At 41.9% G+C, this 17,517-nt stretch overlaps 1 non-coding gene across 1 annotated transcript; it reads right to left on the bottom strand.

Annotated features, from left to right (window-relative positions):
- Window positions 1–723: 723 nt before the first annotated feature.
- Window positions 724–939, bottom strand: LOC120050190. The gene has a single exon (XR_005477190.1). It is a non-coding gene; the product is annotated as a small nucleolar RNA U3 (small nucleolar RNA).
- Between the last annotated feature and the right edge of the window lie 16,578 nt (window positions 940–17,517).

The following is a 17,517-nucleotide window of genomic DNA, read 5'->3' as shown; positions in this document are numbered from 1 at the left end:
CACTTTTCCATTCCAGACAAAAGTTCAGATGGTTTAAAAGGAATAGTGCCGTTTAGGACCGGTTGTCTGCCAGCAGTCTTCTTCTACATATTTAAATACATTTAAAAAAGTTTAAATCCTCAGTCGTGGTCCGGTATTGAAGGTAGAATCCGTGCACTAGTCAGAATGAATAGCCTGGTCTAATGCTGCTGTCGATCCTAAAAAAACAGAATAAACTTTCCTCACGTCAATCACTGACACAAGGGCACGCAGTTCCTTCCCGATGCTTTTGAAAACGAGAAGAAAGCGGTCCTGAATACTTCTCCAGACTCCAGTCTGTTCAGCAAGCTCAGTAGCACATGCACGAGTTGAGCCGCTTCTTGTCGAGCGGGTGTACTTGGCAGGTGGCGTAAATCGCCGCCTCTTTTGCTCAATAGATGTAGCTATGAATTCACTACTAGGCTATACAAGCCTTTGTTGTAGCATTTCATATCTATTTTGTTAATATGTATTTGTTTGTATGGTACAATTGTAACAATCACGAAAAACACGTATTACAGTCTTCCTGAACAATGTCGATTTTATGTACAGAAAAATGAATACTTCTGTTGCTTACTTTATTTGTCGCATGTACAGTATGTCAAAGGTGGGGTGCGGTCACAATTATTAAACTAATTATCAAGATTGAGATCTACGTTTCCTACTCTGATTTCTAATTAACGTTCACAAGTACATAAGGCTAGTACCACTCTGATAATACTCCCTTCCTCCAAATTCCCAGGGGAAATAAGGAACGGTCATCAAAAGCATAGATCAGAAGAGTAAACTCTTCAATCTCTGCCCGCTTCGCGCTCAAAAAAGAGTACTAATTCTCATCATCATGGATAGCGAGACTTAACACTTTAGAAACACATTTCTCAAGTAAATAACTATAGAAATGATCCCTGACAGTATAGTCTTAATTTTCTTTAAGGCTTTGCTCCAGCTCTTGTACCACGAGCATACTATTTTCAGTCGTGGTGACAACACCAAATCTGAGTTGTACAGACAGAAGAAAACGCTGACAAATGGTTTTTGTTATTCTTGTTCCGAAAAAACATAACAATTACTCACTAAATGAATGATACAAGTCAGATAATAAACACCCACAATGCTATCTGGTGTTACAGTCAACGCATCATACATTTCATTGGCTGAGTAATGTTGACAGTGAGAGTCAGCGTGGTAGCTCCTTGTGAGCGTGAAGCCAACTGTGGCTCGAATGAAAATCTAGCATCAGAGTTGAACGGCTTTGTGGTCGGGATTAGTCATAGTGGCTGTATACTGACATTCAAAACATAAAAAATAATATCCTTATCAAGAGTACTTTTTTAAAAAGAGATGTGAGGAAATTATTTTGTTAAGTTTGTTAACAACAAGCAAGCGCTCAAACAAGTGTATGTATATGAAATGTGTCCGGCTAGAAATAGGAGATTTTCAGAGTAGTCTGTCAAAATTGTCCGATTGCCACAAAACGTCACAAAGTTAACGATCTAGCAAGTCAAATGTGCTCGATGTTGAATGTTTTAAAAAGGTATCATTCATTTTGCATACGATTTAAAACTTTCTAACCAGTCAAAATCATTTTTCATGACATTTGATGATATTTGAATGAAACTAGATCAAAGTAGTATGACCAAAGTATGATCAATGACTGTTGCTTCTACACTGCTAAAGTGTGATCATAAAGTTACTGAGCCCTCCCCCTTGTCAAGCACATGGATTCAGGAGGCGGGATGGAGGTGGGATCATCAGTTCCATGACAAAGGCCCTTCTCCCCAGATTGCTCAATTTGGCCCGGCAACCAGCTCTAGGAAGAGTCTTGGTAGCTCCTAACTTCTTCCATTTAAGAATGATGTGTGTTCTTGGGGACCTTCAAAGCTGCAGACCTTTTTTTGTAATCTAAAAAATATATATTTCAAGGGGGAAAAAATTATATAATTTTTTTAATGTTTATCTAACATAATATAATGTAAAAGTATGCATTACTGTTTCTGTAAAATAATAAACGTGGCATAAGATAACATACCATCCCATGAGTTGTTGGGGGAAAGACAGATTACCTATAGATTGGACATAATCGTAGAGATAACAGGAAATACACAAGCCGTAGGCTACACTATAGCTCCAGGTGGCTACATCGGAATGTTGGCTTGCACAGGAAAAACTGTACGTTTCTAACATTTAAATCAAATCGGTCACACGAATACAACAGGTGTAGGTAGACCTTACCGTGAAATGCTTACTTAGACCTTAACCAACAATGCAGTTCAAGAAATAGAGTTAAGAAAATATTTACGAAATAAACTAAAGTAAAAAATTAAACACAATAAAATAGCCCATTTGATTAATTGTTCAGCCGTCTTATGGCTTGGGGGTAGAAGCTGTTAAGGAGCCTTTTGGACCTAGACTTGGCGCTCCAGTACTGCTTGAGTGCGGTAGCAGAGAAAACGGTCTATAACTGTGACTGGAGTCTGCCAATTTTTTGGGCCTTCCTCTGACACCGCCTAGTATATAGCGCCTTACGTCGGATCCCGAGCAGTTGCCATACAAGGCGGTGATGCAACCGGTCAGGATGCTCTCGATGGTGCAGCTGTAGAACTTTTTGAGGATCTATGCCAAATCTTTTCAGTCTCCTGAGGGGGAAAAAGCGTTGTCGTGCCCTCTTCACGACTGTCTTGGTGTGCTTGGACCATGATAGTCTGTTGGTGATGTGGACACCAAGGAACTTGAATCTCTCGACCCTCTCCACTACAGCCCAGTCGATGTGAGTGGAGGCGTGTTTGGTGATGAGCATTGTGGGCACTATGGTGTTGAACACTGAGCTGTAGTCAATGAACAGCATTCTCACACGTTCAATGAACAGCATTTATGGTTGAGATTTAATGATGTTAGTAAGGCATCGATATCATGTCAGTCAGAAGTTCAATGGTAGGCGACAGCCACATGGTGGTACTGTTGCCTAGGCCCCCCCATACCTCTTGCCTACAGCTATAGTTATGGAATTGTTTGTGTGACAGGATCCGCGTCTTGCCCGCGGCCAAAAGCTTCCACGATACCGCCCTCTTCTGGCTTATGATGTCATTTCATCAGCCCCTTTCAAAGAATATACATTTCTTTCCACTGTTCGATTGTCATGTTCTGTGTCCTATAATGCATTTACATTGAATAAGAGATAAAAGTAACAAGTAATTTAAAGAGGAGCAGTAAAAAAATAACAATATATACAGGGGGGGTTGCCGGTACAGAGTCAAAATTGAATAGTTTGCCAGTAGATTTGGCAATTTCATCAAAATGACTACTGGCAAACTATTCGATTTTGACTCTGTACCGCCCCCCCCCCCCCCCTGTATATATTGTTATTTTTTTACTGCTCCTCTTTAAATTACTTGTTACTTTTATCTCTTATTCTTATCCATATTTTTTGAAACTGCACTGTCGGAAGCAGATTGTCCATTTGTATTTACCTGCTGGACATAGTATCTCAGACAGATACAGAGAGCATGTCCCAAATGGCACCCTATTCCCTATAGAGTGCACTACATTTGACCAAAGCAACATTATAGGGAATAGAGTGCCAATTGGGATGCACAGAGAGAAATAACCTCTAAATCCCAGAGGTTTGTTTGAGTTATGTTCTACTGCAATCTTACATGCTTGAGGTATAGAAGTTAAGTTTCCCCGGACCACGGCTATAGGATCAGATTATCATTTCCCTAACCTTAACCATCAAGAGGTGGGAGATATATCTGACCCTGTATCAGTGGTCATCTTGCAGATCCTACTCCTGCAAAAAGGTGGTTGGACCTGTCTACTCATTGGGGTTTATGTGTAAAGATGATAATTTTGTGTTAAATTACATTTTTTTAAATAAATAAATCAATACATAAGAGTGATGGATAAAAGAAGTTTCATGTTTATGTTTTATCCCAGTAAATCTTGTTTGACATTGAGGTGTGTGTGATTGACTAGGTTTACAACAAGTAAACCAATGCTAATATATAAAAGGGACAGAGACTTGATGAAATCTTAGAAAAAAATACTTGCAAGTTTATTGATTCACGTAATTCTTTTTGGGATTTATTTTATACAACATACCAGAAAGTATTGATACCCCTTGACTTATTCCACATTTTGTTACAGCCTGAATTCAAAATGGATTAAATCATTTTTTTTCTCCTCACACAATATCCCCATAATGACAAAGTGAAAACGAAATACAGAAATATCTCATTTACATAAGTATTCACATCCCCGAGTCAATACTTTGTAGAAGCACCTTTTGGCAGCAATTACAGCTTTGAGTCTTCTAGGGTATGTCTGCATCAGCTTTGCATATATCTACTTCATCAAATTTCAATTCAGGCTGTAACACAACAAAATGTGAAATACGTCAAGGGTTATGAATACATTTTGAAGGCGCTAGATTGCACATTAACTAATCATTGTGTAGTGTAGGGGCTCCCGAGTGGCGCAGCAGTCTAAGGCACTGCATCTCAGTGCTAGAGGCGTCACTACAGACCCTGGTTCGATTCCAGGCTGTATCACATCTGGCCATGATTGGGAGTCCCATAGGGCAGTGCACAATTGGCAGAGTGTCGTTAGGGTTTGGTCGGGGTAGGCCGTCATTGTAAATAAGAATTTGTTCTTAACTGACTTGCCTAGTTAAATAAAAATAAATAAAGTAGTCTTGCCAAAGTGAGGTTGCAGGAATGGACTCCTTCCTGTCTCTATTCTTACTTTTCTTCGGCATTAATCAAACCTGTATAGCCTGAAAAGACTGATAAGATAAACATTTACTTGTACAGAGTGGCTACGACCTGTGTTTGCACCGACCCCCAGGAAACCTTTTTCCGTGCAATAAACAATCTTACGCTCTGTGGCATGTGTTACTTTATGCAGCTGCTGCTCCCACTCCTCAGCAGCTGCTGCTCCCACTCCTCACTTATCTCTGCTTTGAACGTTCTAAAAAATTAAGACATGATCAACCTGTACAAACCACTTAGTCTAGGGTTAATCTAAGGATATTGAAGTTTTAACAAGTAATAATAACAAGTAGTAATAACTGGGTAATAATAATAATATTACTGGTTAGTACAGTAGTAGTAACCAGAAAATGCCCTATTTATACAGTACCAGTCAACAGTTTTGCGAGTTCTCTCATGCCACCCCACTTTTCCGCACACTCCACTGGCTTCCAGTTGAAGCTAGCATCCACTACAAGACCATGGTTGTAAGCGGTGCGTAACTGGCAGCTGTCACGTTTTGACCTTAGTTCTTTAGTTTTTTCTTTGTTTTAGTATGGTCAGGGCGTGAGTTGGGTGGGTTATCTATGTTTTTCTATGTTGGTTTTTTCGTTTGGCCTGGTATGATTCTCAATCAGAGGCAGGTGTCGTTAGTTGTCTCTGATTGAGAATCATACTTAGGTAGCCTTTTTCCACCTGGGTTTCGTGGGTGGTTATTTTCCGTGTCAGTGTTTGTCCCACACGGAACTGTTTCGGTTTGTATTTCACGTATCGTTTATTGTTTTGTTTCTGTGTTCATTTGTATCATTAAAATATATTATGGACACATACCACGCTGCGCATTGGTCCGACATTTCTTACTCCTCGTCAGAGGAGGACGAAGAAAACCGTTACAGCAGCAGGGAAGTCAGGCGCAGGAGAGCAGAAATGGGTAACAGCCACTTTAATGATGCAAACACAAACGGCACCCAGAACAGCAAAATACGGGTTGAAACAACCCGTCGCCAACCTGTCAGAAATGCACAAAACACTTACAACAAACAAATCCACACACATGGGGGAACAGAGGGTTATATACACGTCAAATAATGAGGGAATGTAACCCAGGTGTGTGGGAAAACAAGACAAAACAAATAGAAAATGAAAGGTGGATCGGCGATGGCTAGACAACCGGTGACGTCAACTGCCGAACGCCGCCCGAACAAGGAGAGGAACCGACTTCGGCGGAAGTCGTGACAATGGTGCTTACCTACAGAACAGCAAGAGGAACTGCCCCTCCCTACCTTCAGGCTATGATCAAACCCTACTCCCCAACCAAGCACTCCGTTCTGCCACCTCAGGTCTCTTGGCCCTCCCACCCCTACAGGAGGGCAGCTCCCGTTCATCCCAGTCCAAGTTCTTCTCTGTCTTGGCACCCCAATGGTGGAACCAGCTTCCCCCTGAAGCTAGGACAGCAGAGTCCCTTCCCATCTTCCGAAAACATCTGAAACCCTCCCTCTTCAAATAGTATCTTAAATAATCCTCCTCCTCACCTCAAACCCCCCACCCCAAATAAATAAATGATAATAAAACAAAAAAAAGTTTGAATTTGCCGCTTAAACGCTGAGTGAGCGCTTGTCATGCGGCAAGCGTATCCTATCCGAACGAGGGCCAACCCTGTGGAACGAGACATCGGTAAAAACATGCGCTGCAGTGCTGGCGGCCCAGAATGAGTGTGACTGCTATGAGGATTTGTCATAACAACGGCAGATCTACAAACGTTTTGGGATCCAAACGGTTTGGCCTATGAACTAATATGACCACTCTATAGAATGCGGAAACAACCCCAACAAATGTCACGGGACTCGCCTAAAGGTAACCCATAGAAATGAACCAACGTATGGAGGTAGTTTTGTGCCAACAAAAATAAGGGGTTAGATATGTGAGGGGTTAAAATATTTCCTGAGCTTTCTTATATCTCCTAGACAGACACTTAAAAACCTTGTTCCTTATTCATGTTTGGACATTTATGAATGTGTTATTCAATGCATTTCTATGGGCTATAGTATTAAAGGCCAAATGTAATATTTTATCAAATCATTTTTTAAAATATTTTTTGGGGATACCTAAAGGGGTCCTAAAATTCTAAATTCTAAATCAAATAGCTAAATGATCCATGGTATGACTTTCTTAAAACAATTCCATATGTCAGCTTAAAATGCGATTCAGCAGTTGTTGTATTGAGTTGAAGTGTTGCAGCAAAAAAACAGAAAAACAAGACAAAAGATTGATAGCTCTGGTTTGATTGGACAAAACAGGAGGTGAATATGTTATGAAAAGATTAACAAAAGTTTGGACACACCTACTCATTCAAGGGTTTTACTTTTCACTATTTTCTACATTGTAGAATAATATTAATAGTGAAGACATCAAAACTATGAAATAACACACATGGAATCATGTAGTAACCAAAAAAGTATTACATCTAAATATATTTTATATTTGAGATTCTTCAAAGTAGCCACCCTTTGCCTTGATGACAGCTTTGCACACTTTTGGCATTCTCTCAACCAGCTTCATGAAGTAGTCACCTGGAATGCATTTCAATTAACAGGTGTGCCTTGTTAATGAGTTTGAGCAAGGTAGGGGTGGTAAGACAGCCCTATTTGGTAAAAGACCAAGTCCATATTATGGCAAGAACAGCTTAAATAAGCAAAGAGAAACGACAGTCCATCATTACTTTAAGACAAAGATCAGTCAATCCGGAAAATGTCAATAACTTTGAAAGTTTCTTCCAAGTGCAGTTGTATAAATCATCAAGCGCTATGATGAAACTGTCTCTCATGAGGACCGCCACAGGAATGGAAGACCCAAAGTTACCTCTGCTGCAGAGGATAAGTTCATTAGAGTTACCAGCCCCAGAAATTGCAGCACAAATAAATGTTTCACAGAGTTCAAGTAACAGACACATCTCAACATTATTATCAGAATCAGCATTATTTGGTTTTCCGCCTCTCCTGAACTCTTTCCAAGGCAGATTTTACCGCCTTTGGTCCACAGACAGCAACACCTGTTTGAGGTCAGTGTCTTTGGAAGAATTTTTTTTTGAGAAGAAATCAAGGATTTGTTTTCCAATGACTCACATTTTTTTGTCCAGGTGAGATTTGTGTGGAAATTGTCAGTGGGTGGGTTTTCCCAAATTGGCTTTCTTGAAGGGAGGCATATCTTTAGTGGGTTGAAGAGGTCCTTGTGGAGTGGGGCAGGAGTGGGTCATTGTAGACTTTTTCAATCATTTTGTGGGTTTTTGCAAGTCTCTTGCAGGTTATTGCGAGTTTCCAGATATGTGATGTTTGCCAGGACAGGGAGCCAGGGAAATGGGGTGGATCGTAGTGTGCCAGACAGTGATGATGTGCATGGTTAAAGTTGAATTGAATTGCCGTGTTGTGTTGCAGTATAACGGCCTGTTGCAAACAGAATGGATGATTTGGATTGGATTTTTAAAAACACAGGCTTCCTTCTTTTTACTTTGTCATAAAGCCCAGTAATGTGGGGTGAATGGAACGTTGTTGATCCTCTGTAATGTTTTATATTGTGGTGCCAGCATCATGTTATGTGCATCCTAACATTAGCTACAGCTTAAGCCCCTCTTACCTCAAGAGTAAGTAACATAACAGACCATGATGGTGGCTAGTTTCATAAACCATCATGTGTAACTTAAACTTAGCCATTCATGCACATGCTGTCTACTGTCTCTCTCTATGTCTTGTGTTCAGACCAGACACTACACATTTTGTTGTCTTCTCTCAGTCTCGCTCTCTCCCTCTCTGATAATCTTGACCATCTCAGAGCGATGCCAAGACCTGCGACTCTCCTCTCCTTTAGAGTGAGTTACTAATATTGACAACTTGTGGTTGTTATGCAGTTGCTTCTCACCTAAGTAACATTCACATGTTGTTTTTCTCTCTCCTAGTCTTGAACATCTGTGCTGTTACTTCTCCTTCCAATTGTTTGAGATGAGTTTTTCACAACATTGCATAAAAAAAAAAAAATTCATAACTCTTCAACAAGCTGAAAGCTTGCTCTCGTGTTTTTGAAAATCCCTTTTTAGGAAATAAATAAATAAATAAATAGGAATACAGCACCAGTGTCCAACTCGACTCGGAGGGCACGTTTAGACTTAGATAGGCAACTTGGGACACATTAGGGATGAAAATATAATTTCCACTTCCTGAAATTAGTCCAATAACATATTGGTAAAATTATTTGTTTAAATTATTTTTTACATATTTTTTACAGATATTATCAGGTATGCTATTAGCAATAAGCATTATTACCTTTAGCCCAACTAATGCAGCATAGTATATATATGTATATGTATAAATAAATAGGCTGAAGCATGGGGTTGCCTATCTGTAGTTACCCCATTAGACTTATCGATAACACTTTACTTGACACCCAGTGTCATAACCATGTCATAATATGTCATAACTTGTCATAGCATGGTCGTAACACTGGCATGACCCATATATTTACACCTGTTGTGACACATATTGTGCTATTTTATGGCTGGTTATGACACCTACATAAGATTGTCAAAACCCACATTTATTCAAATGAGTTTTTCCCTTTCCAAAAAGTTTCCTTTCATTTGAAAGTTTGTTTCTTAAATCCTTTGTTGTTGTAATGAATTCTTTACAGTCGTGTTTTTCCCCCATCATATTTTAAACAACTTATAGTAAATACACGTTAAGCATTATGACCATCATAATCATATTAGCCAGATATAAGGCCTATCACGTACAGTACATGCCCTATCAGTCAACAGTCAAAAAGAGAGTGTCTTGTCCTGCTCCTGAAATCTGCTCCTGCATTCCTCCCAGTCATCAGCAACAGAACATTGGGTTAGGTGCATGTCTAACATGAATGTGTGCACAAACTACAATGATCATTTAATATGGTCAATTAAAAATATATATGTCACAACAGGTCTAAATATATGTCATGACAGTGTTATAACCTGTTATAAAATGGTCATGACAAGTTATGTCAGCTGTTATGACATATACAAGAGTATGTGGACACCTCTTCAAATGAGTGGATTTGGCTATTTCAGCCACACCCGCTGCTGACAGGTATATAAAAATCAAGCACACAGCCATGCAATCTCCATAGATAAAACATTGTCAGTAGAATGGCCTTACTGAAGAGCTCAGTGACTTTCAACGTGGCACCGTCATAGGATGCCAACTTTCCAACAAGTCAGTTTGTCAAATTTCTGCCATGCTAGACCCAGTCAACTGTAAGTGCTGTTATTGTGAAGTGGAAATGTCTAGGAGCAACGGCTCAGCCACGAAGTGGTAGGCCACACAAGCTCACAGAACGGGACCGACGAGTGCTGAAACGCGTAAAAATCGTCTGTCCTCAGTTGCAACACTCACTACTAAAGTTCCAAACTGCTTCTGGAAGCAACATCAGCAGAAGAACTGTTCGTTGGGCGCTTCATGAAATGGGTTTCCATGGTCGAGCAGCCGCACACAAGCCCAAGATCACCATGCGCAATGCCAAGTGTTGGCTGGAGTGGTGTAAAGCTCGCCGCCATTGGACTCTGGAGCAGTGGAAACGCATTTCTGGAGTGATGAATTATGCTTCACCATCTGGCAGTCCGACTGACAAATCTGGGTTTGGCAGATGCCATGAGAACCTGCCCCAATACACAGTGCTAAATGTAAAGTTTGGTGGAGGAGGAATAATGGTCTGGGACTGTTTTTCATGGTTCGGGCTAGGCCCCTTAGTTCCAGTGAAGGGAAATCTTAACGCTACAGCATATTATGACATACTGTACTAGATACGATTCTGTGCTTCCAACTTTGTGACAACAGTTTGGGAAAGGCCCTTTCCTGTTTCAGCATGACAATGCCCTTGTGCGCAAGGCGAGGTCCATACAGAAATGACTTGTCGAGATCGGTTTGGAAGAACTTGACTGGCCTGCACAGAGCCCTGACCTCAACTCCATCGAACACCTTTGGGATTAATTGGAACGCCGAGTGCGAGCCAGGCCTAATCAACCAACATCAGTGCCCCACCTCATTAATGCTCTTGTGGCTGAATGGAAGCAAATCCCTGCAGCAACGTTCCAACATTTAAAAAAAAAAAAAAAATATATATATATATATATATATATATATATATTTCACCTTTATTTAACCAGGTAGGCCAGTTGAGAACAAGTTCTCATTTACAACTGCGACCTGGCCAAGATAAAGCAAAGCAGTGCGACAAAAACAACTCAGTTACAAATAAACAAACGTACAGTCAATAACAATAGAAAAATCTATGTACAGTGTGTGCAAATGTAGAAGAGTAGGGAGGTAAGGCAATAAATAGGACAGAGGTGAAATAATTACAATTTAGCATTAACACTGGAGTGATAGATATGCAGAAGATGATGTGCAAGTAGAGATACTGGGGTGCAAAAGAGCAAGAGGGTAAGTAATAATAAGGGGATGAGGTAGTTGGTTGTTGTCACGCCCTGACCTTAGAGATCCTTTTTATGTCTCTATTTTGGTTTGGTCAGGGCGTGAGTTCGGGTGGGCATTCTATGTTTTGTGTTTCTATGATTTTCTATTTCTATGTTTTGGCCAGGTATGGTTCTCAATCAGGGACAGCTGTCTATCGTTGTCTCTGATTGGGAACCATACTTAGGTATCCTTTTTTACACCTGTCTTTGTGGGAAGTTGACTTTGTTTAGGGCACATAGCCTTTGAGCTTCATGGTTTGTTTTTGTAGTGTTTATTGTTTTGTTCGGCGTCATTTTGATTTAATAAAAGAAAATGTACGCTCACCACGCTGCACCTTGGTCCGCTCCTTTCAACAGCCGTGACAGGTGTGCTATTTACAGATTGGCTGTGTACAGGTGCAGTAATCGGTAAGCTGCTCTGACAGCTGATGCTTAAAGTTAGAGAGGGAGATATAAGACTCCAGCTTCAGTGATTTTTGCAGTTCGTTCCAGTCATTGGCAGCAGAGAACTGGAAGGAAAGGCGGCCAAAGTAAGTGTTGGCTTTGGGGATGACCAGTGAAATATACTTGCTGGAGCGCGTGCTATGGGTGGGTGTTGCTATGGTGACCAGTGAGCTGAGATAAGGCGGGGCTTTACCTAGCAAAGACTTATAGATGACCTGGAGCCAGTGGGTTTGGCGACAAATATGTAGTGAGGGCCAGCCAACGAGAGGATACAGGTCGCAGTGGTGGGTAGTATATGGGACTTTGGTGACAATACGGATGGCACTGTGATAGACTACATCCAGTTTGCTGAGTAGGCTATTTTGTAAATGGCATCGCCAAAGTCAAGGATCGGTAGGATAGTCAGTTTTACGAGGGTATGTTTGATAGCATGAGTGAAGGAGGCTTCGTTGCGAAATAAGCCGATTCTAGATTTAATTTTGGATTGGGGATGCTTAATGTGAGTCTGGAAGGAGAGTTAGCCTAACCAGACACCTAGGTACTTGTAGTTGTCCACATATTCTAAGTCAGAACCGTCCAGAGTAGTGATGCTAGTCGGGCGGGAGGGTGCGGGCAGCAATCGGTTGAAGAGCATGCACTTAGTTTTACTGGCATTTAAAAACAGTTGGAGGCCACGGAAGGAGTGTTGTATGGCGTTGAAGCTCGTTTGGAGGTTTGTTAGCACAGTGTCCAAAGAAGAGAACAGAACATTGTTTTTGAGGATAGCCTGCTCAAGTTGATCGAGAGATGTTCAGTTTGCAAGCGAACATGCAACATAGAGAACACCAGCAAGGGGACCCTCAGCATCATGCAGACATGCCTTCGCTGTGAGCATTCCTATAAATGGAACAGGGAGGGCACTTGAATCGGGTTGGTGACATTTGACCTGGTCAAAGGTCAAAGCAGTTTGGAGTTGTGTCCCAATTCACTTTCATAACCTGGCCTGGTGGAACCACATATCATGATATTTGAAGTAGGGCTATTGCAGTGACTGTATTACCGCCACACCGGCAGTCATGAGTCATGACCTCAGTAAAATTCCATGTGACCATTGAGTCACTGTAATCTTCTTTTATGCACTCTGGACATGCTTTGGTAGTACCCAACTTGTTAACGACCATCAGGTCGCTAATGGCCTGGTACTCAGGGCTCTATTGTCCCTCTAACCACTCAATGCAAATGCCATCGAAAATCACATCAAACACTTCTCAAAACAGTAGGTTGCTTTTAAAATTCACCTCACTGTGATGATCATTTTGAAGAAAGAAGTTTAACAGCAGGTTGAAAAGGAGTGTAAAACATGCTTCTGGTGGATGTTGTTTCAAAGCCTAACACAACGAAATAGACAGCGTTTTCTAAGGTGATGATTAATTCAAACATCCATACACTTATGGGTACCATAGGCTAATGAGCCCAAGCCCCCTTCCCCCCCCAAAAAACCTGAATAAAAAGTATGATTGTGTATGATGTTCCAAACGTACTCATCAGTGGCTTGTATGCAGCTTGTATGTCTGAAGATGCTAAACTTGTTTATGTTCATTAATGGTCAATTACCGTGAGACCGGCAGTCTTTTGCATGACAATATCCGACTAACAACATTTCATGAACGCCACATCCCTAATCTGAAGTGAAATAGAAAGGTGAATGCAGCGATCTGGTTGGTTCCACCACGCTAATCATAATAACCATTGATAATGTAATCAGTGCTCTGTGTGTGTGTGTGTGTGTTTGACCGACCAGTATCTTTGATGAGGGGCCAAAAGCTGATCTACGCTGCCATGCCCATCAATGGGGCGCTGGCAAAGACCTTACCTCCAGCCTCACCTCTTGCCTACTCACCAACGGTCATCGATGCGGAGACCAGAATTAGGTAAGTTAAGTCTGACCTGTTCAAACTTCAACATAGTATATGTTTGTCAGATATCACCTATCCTAACTGCCATTGGTAATAAAACAGTTACCGTATGTGTTCACAGATTCATCTATGGATCCAGCACATGGAGGCTTGTAAGATGATGTGATGGAGTCATGACCGACAGACAGGCTGGATACTGATGTATCTGAATGGAGAGAGACCTGGCTCTCAACACATCCACAATTTGGGACTGAAGGTGATAACTAATAATATATTACAACTGAAATGTCCAGTATTTGCAACACCCTTTTCATTCCATGTGTCACTGATAAACTCTGCCTCTACTTTGTCTGTTTCTAAAGATGGAGAGGGCTGTAGATGCTTTTGCCAGTACTTGGTCGTTTGATGGGGAGACCATAATTGGGTAGGTTTTGTCTGACCTGTTCAAACTTCAACATAGGTAATATCTGACACACAGGTATTATCCTAACTGCCATTGGTAATAGAATCGTGACTGTGTGTGCATGTGTTCACACAAACATGTATGTAGCCAGCACATGGAGACTTGCAATATCAAGTCATGAAGTCCAGACGTGTTTGATACAGATGTCACATCTGAGTGCTGCAGCAGGTGCTTTGCGCCTCTTGACCAATCAGATTCAAGGAAATCGCAAGTCATGCAGGACGGGCACAAAGCTCAAGGCGCGACCTTCTCTTTCCTCTGGTATGTATTTAGCACACATGATAACACACCACTCCTGACAGACAAAAGCAAAAACTCTTACATAAATGTAGCAGCCTATACATCAGCAATCTGACATGCTGCATTGCAGGGGTTTCCAAACCTTTTCACTCAGGCCCCCCTTCCAGCATTGGGGAATACACCTTCAAACTCAGTGCCTCTTTGCTTGATATCATGGGAAAATCAGAAGATATCAGCCAAGACCTCAGAAAAAAAATTGGAGACCTCCACAAGTCTGGTTCATCCTTGGGAGCAATTTCCAAACGCCTGAAGGTACCACGTTCATCTGTACAAACAATAGTACGCAAGTATAAACACCATGGGACCACGCAGCCGTCGTGCCGCTCAGGAAGGAGACGCGTTCTGTCTCCAAGAGATGAACGTACTTTGGTGCGAAAAGTGCAAATCAATCTCAGAACAACAGCAAAGGACCTTGTGAAGATGCTGGAGGAAACAGGTACAAAAGTATCTGAATTCACAGTAAAACGAGTCCTATATTGACATAACCTGAAAGGCCGCTCAGCAAGGATGAAGCCACTGCTCCAAAACAGCCATAAAAAAGCCAGACTACGGTTTGCAACTGCACATGGGGACAAAGATTGTACTTTTTGGAGAAATGTCCTCTGGTTTGATGAAACAACAATAGAGCTGTTTGGCCATAATGACCATCATAATGTTTGGAGGAAAAAGGGGGATTCTCGCAAGCTGAAGAACACCATCCCAACTGTGAAGCACGGGGGTGGCAGCATCATGTTGTGGGGGTGCTATGCTGCAGGAGGGACTGGTGCACTTCACAAAATAGATGGCTTCATGAGGAAGGAAAATTATATGGATATATTGAAGCAACATCTCAAGACATCAGTCAGGAAGTTAATGCTTGGTTGCAAATGGGTCTTCCATTTCTTGGGACAATGACCCCAAGCATACTTCCAAAGTTGTGACAAAATGGCTTAAGGACAACAAAGTCAAGGTATTCGAGTGACCATCACAAAGCCCTGACCTCAATCCTATAGAAAATTTGTGGGCAGAACTGAAAAAGTGTGTGCGAGCAAGGAGGCCTACAAACCTGATTCAGTTACACCAGCTCTGTCAGGAGGAATGGTCAAAATTCACCCAACTTATTGTGGGAAACTTGTGGAAGGCTACCTGAAATGTTTGACCCAAGTTTAAATTATTTAAGGCAATGCTACCAAATACTAATTGAGTGTATGTAAACTTCTGACCCACTGGGAATGTGATGAAATAAATAAAAGCTGAAATAAATCCTTCTCTCTACTATTATTGTAACGTCAGGTGAATGATGGGTGTAGAGTCAGGCGCAGAGAGAGCAAAAGTATTACGGGGACAAAGCGCTTTAATGTCCACAGCATAAAACAGGAACAGGTACAAAAAGGGTGACGCCAAAACACAGGCGCAAAACAACCCACAGACCACTGTTTAAATTAAGCTGGACAGCGAAAATCCCACAATCAAATAATCCACTCACGACGTAAACCATGAACACACAAAATACTTCGACATAGACAATTCCCCACAAACAGCTAAAGCCTATGGTTGCCTTAAATATGGCTCCCAATCAGAGACAACAATAACCAGCTGTCTCTAATTGAGACCCAATTCAGGCAACCATAGACTTTCCTAGATACCTACACTCAACCATAGACACAGCTAGACTTCTATACTAAACATAAACCCAACTACTCTAATAAACCCCCTAAACCTTACAACCACCCTAGACACTACAAAAAACACATACATTCCCCATGTCACACCCTGACCTAACTAAAAAAATTAAGAAAACAAAGAATACTAAGGCCAGGGCGTGACAATTATTCTGCCATTTCACATTCTTAAAATAAAGTGGTGATCCTAACTGACCTAAGACATGGACTTTTTACTAGGATTAAATGTCAGGAATTGTGAATAACTGAGTTTTAATGTATTTGGCTAAGGTGTATGTAAACTTCCGACTTCAACTGTACAACTCCCTACTACATCGAACAGTTCAGGCTGGATCTGATTTACCGTTAGAGAAACTGTGCTATGTGCGCATTGAGCTCACAGAAAGAAAGAAACTCAGCAAAAAATAAACATCCTCACTGTCAACTGTGTTTATTTTCAGCAAACTTAACATTTGTAAATATTTGTATGAACATAACAAGATTCAACAACAGACATAAACTGAACAAGTTCCACAGACATGTGACTAACAGAAATGGAATATGTGTCCAAGAACAAAGGGGGGGGTCAAAATCAGTATTTGGTGTGACCACCAGCTGCTTTAAGTACTGCAGTGCATTTCATCCTCATGGACGGCACCAGATTTGCCAGGTCTTGCTGTGAGATTACCCCACTCTTCCACCAAGGCACCTGCAAGTTCCTGGACATTTCTGGGGGGAATGGCCCTAGCCCTCACCCTCCGATCCAACAGGTCCCAGACGTGCTCAATGGGATTGAGATCCGGGCTCTTCGCTGGCCATGGCAGAACACTGAAATTCCTGTCTTGCAGGAAATCACTCACAGAACGAGCAGTATGGCTGGTGGCATTGCCATGCTGGAGGGTCATGTCAGAATGAGCCTGCAGGAAGGGTACCACATGAGAGAGGAGGATGTCTTCTCTGTAACGCACTGCGTTGAGATTGCCTGCAATGACAACGAGCTCAGTCTGATGATGCTGTGACACACCGCCCCAGACCATGACGGTCCCTCCACATCCAAATCAATCCCGCTCCAGACTACAGGCCTCGGTGTAACGCTCATTCCTTCGACGATAAACGCGAATCTGACCATCACCCCTGGTGAGACAAAACCGCGACTCGTCAGTGAAGAGAACTTTTTGCCAGTCCTGTCTGGTCCAGCGACGGTGGGTTTGTGCTCATAGGCGACGTTGTTGCCGGTGATGTCTGGTGAGGACCTGCCTTACAACAGGCCTACAAGCCCTCAGTCCAGCCTCTCTCAGCCTATTGCGGACAGTCTGAGCACTGATGGAGGGATTGTGCGTTCCTGATGTAACTCGGGCAGTTGTTGTTGCCATCCTGTACCTGTCCCGCAGGTGTGATGTTCGGATGTACCGATCCTGTGCAGGTGTTGTTACACGTGGTCTGCCACTGTGAGGATGATCAGCTGTCCTTCCTGTCTCCCTGTAGCACCGTCTTAGGCGTCTCACAGTACAGACAT

The sequence above is a fragment of the Salvelinus namaycush genome, chromosome 6 (assembly GCF_016432855.1).
Source record: "Salvelinus namaycush isolate Seneca chromosome 6, SaNama_1.0, whole genome shotgun sequence".
Taxonomy (NCBI): Eukaryota; Metazoa; Chordata; class Actinopteri; order Salmoniformes; family Salmonidae; genus Salvelinus; species Salvelinus namaycush.
The sequence above is the reverse complement of the archived record's forward strand: the minus strand, read 5'-3'. Positions and strand labels throughout refer to the sequence as shown.